At 41.7% G+C, this 3,136-nt stretch overlaps 1 non-coding gene across 1 annotated transcript; it reads left to right on the top strand.

Annotated features, from left to right (window-relative positions):
- The first annotated feature begins 1,134 nt into the window (after window positions 1–1,134).
- Window positions 1,135–1,207, top strand: Trnaa-cgc. Its single transcript has one exon. It is a non-coding gene; the product is annotated as a tRNA-Ala (tRNA).
- The last annotated feature ends 1,929 nt before the right edge of the window (window positions 1,208–3,136 follow it).

Genomic DNA, 3,136 nt, shown 5'->3' with positions numbered 1-3,136 from the left:
AACAGAGAGTCCAGTGGGTTGCACCTCATTACACTTCACTGTGCTTAATTTTCGGGACTGCCCCGACAGTGGTTCCTTTGTCCGACTACATAACTGTCACATCGTCCCAAGCAACTTTCAACATCGCCTTATATATATAAGGCAGACAAATTCGAATAAAAATTTTATACGTTAATGAACTACTGACAATCAGTCTATTTCGCATTATATTTCTCAGCGTCCATTATTTATAGCGATCTAATGGTTCTTTATGTTGTGATATTATATGCGTTACAGGACACACGTGGTAAAAAATGGTCGATTAAAAGAGTTTGCACATCTTTTCTTTTGTGAAGGGGCGCAGCTAGTATACTAGCTCAAAGAGATCTTGTGTTACTATTATGATAGCATTAAAGTGGTTTAATCTCTGATGTGATGTACTGGGATGCATATCCACGGGGGAGTCGATGAAATAAATACAAGTGTCTGGTACTCACGTAACTTGCCTGGGCGCAAACATACTAACAACAGCTCTGGACCAAGACCGGTATGGTCTTGTCGATTAATGCTGCTGATCTAACGCACACATGCATTCATGGTTAGGTCTGCATTGTGTTTTGATTATTCAGGCCATGTCGGATTATACCACAATAGTGGAACTTCGATAGACCGAGTTTACATTCCACATTCTGTGGAAATATGTTCCGAGAAATTTTGAAGACATAGGGGCAAATATAAGTTTTCTGGTACACGACTACAGTATTCTTTACCCACCTGAAATGCTCATAAAAAACTACGTCTAGGTTCGTCTCTGTTTTCCGACTTTACTGGAATAACTTCAAGCAGTGTGAGAAGCAATTGTTCGCGGGGCTCTAAACTTATTCATCTCCTATGGGTTACTCCCCCATTCGGATCTCCGGGCGGGGACTACTCAAGAGGATGTCGTTATCACGAGAAAGAAAACTGGCGTTCTACGGATCGGAGCGTGGAATGTCAGATCCCTTAATCGGGCAGGTAGGTTAGAAAATTTAAAAAGGGAAATGGATAGGTTGAAGTTAGATATAGTGGGAATTAGTGAAGTTCGCTGGCAGGAGGAACAAGACTTCTGGTCAGGTGACTACAGGGTTATAAACACAAAATCAAATAGGAGTACCGAGCGAGGTGGCGCAGTGGTTAGCGCACTGGACTCGCATTCGGGAGGACGACGGTTCAATCCCGTCTCCGGCCATCCTGATTTAGGTTTTCCGTGATTTCCCTAAATCGCTTCAGGCAAATGCCGGGATGGTTCCTTTGAAAGGGCACGGCCGACTTCCTTCCCCATCCCTCCCTCATCCGAGCTTGCGCTCCGTCTCTAATGACCTCGTTGTCGACGGGACGTTAAACACTAATCTCCTCCTCCTCCTCAAATAGGGGTAATGCAGGAGTAGGTTTAATAATGAATAGGAAAATAGGAATGCGGGTAGGCTGCTACAAACAGCATAGTGAACGCATTATTGTGGCCAAGATAGATACGAAGCCCACACCTACTACAGTAGTACAAGTTTATATGCCAACTAGCTCTGCAGATGACGAAGAAATTGAAGAAATGTATGATGAAATAAAGGAAATTATTCAGATTGTGAAGGGAGACGAAAATTTAATAGTCATGGGTGACTGGAATTCGAGTGTAGGAAAAGGGAGAGAAGGAAACATAGTAGGTGAATATGGATTGGGGCTAAGAAATGAAAGAGGAAGCCGCCTGGTAGAATTTTGCACAGAGCACGACATAATCATAACTAACACTTGGTTTAAGAATCATGATTGAAGGTTGTATACATGGAAGAACCCTGGAGATACTAAAAGGTATCAGATTGATTATATAATGGTAAGACAGAGATTTCGGAACCAGGTTTTAAATTGTAAGACATTTCCAGGGGCACATGTGGACTCTGAACACAATCTATTGGTTATGACCTGTAGATTAAAACTGAAGAAACTGCAAGAAGGTGGGAATTTAAGGAGATGGGACCTGTTTAAACTGAAAGAACCAGAGGTTGTACAGAGATTCAGGGAGAGCATAAGGGAGCAATTGACAGGAATGGGGGAAATAAATACAGTAGAAGAAGAATGGGTAGCTTTGAGGGATGAAGTAGTGAAGGCAGCAGAGGATCTAGTAGGTAAAAAGACGAGGGCTAGTAGAAATCCTTGGGTAACAGAAGTAATATTGAATTTAATTGATGAAAGGAGAAAATATAAAAATGCAGTAAGTGAAACAGGCAAAAAGGAATACAAACGTCTCAAAAATGAGATCGACAGGAAGTGCAAAATGGCTAAGCAGGGATGGCTAGAGGACAAATGTAAGGATGTAGAGGCCTATCTCACTAGGGGTAAGATAGATACCGCCTACAGGAAAATTAAAGAGACCTTTGGAGATAAGAGAACCACATGTATGAATATCAAGGGCTCAGATGGAAACCCAGTTCTAAGCAAAGAAGGGAAAGCAGAAAGGTGGAAGGAGTATATAGAGGGTCTATACAAGGGCGATGTACTTGAGGACAATATTATGGAAATGGAAGAGGATGTAGATGAAGAAGAAATGGGAGATATGATACTGCATCAAGAGTTTGACAGAGCACTACCTGAGTCCAAACAAGGCCCCCGGAGTACACGATATTCCATTGGAACTACTGACGGCCGTGGGAGAGCCAATCCTGACAAAACTCTACCGTCTGCTGAGCAAGATGTATGAAACAGGCGAAATACCCTCAGACTTCAAGATGAATATAATAATTCCAATCCCAAAGAAATCAGGTGTTGACAGATGTGAAAATTACCGAACTATCAGATTAATAAGTCACAGCTGCAAAATACTAACACGAATTCTTTACAGACGAATGGAAAAACATGTAGAAGCTAGCCTCAGGGAAGATTAGTTTGGATTCCGTAGAAACACTGGACAACGTGAGGCAATACTGACCTTACGACTTTTCTTAGAAGAAAGATTAAGGAAAGGCAAACCTACGTTTCTAGCATTTGTAGACTTAGAGAAAGCTTTTGACAATGTTGACTGGAATACTCTCTTTCAAATTCTAAATATGGCAGGGGTAAAATACAGGGAGCAAAAGGCTATTTACAATTTGTACAGAAACCAGATGGCAGTTATATGAGTCGAGGGGTA

Source organism: Schistocerca americana, chromosome 5, assembly GCF_021461395.2.
Source record: "Schistocerca americana isolate TAMUIC-IGC-003095 chromosome 5, iqSchAmer2.1, whole genome shotgun sequence".
NCBI lineage: Eukaryota > Metazoa > Arthropoda > Insecta > Orthoptera > Acrididae > Schistocerca > Schistocerca americana.
Note: the sequence above shows the minus strand (reverse complement) of the source record. Positions and strands in the feature narration are given on the sequence as shown.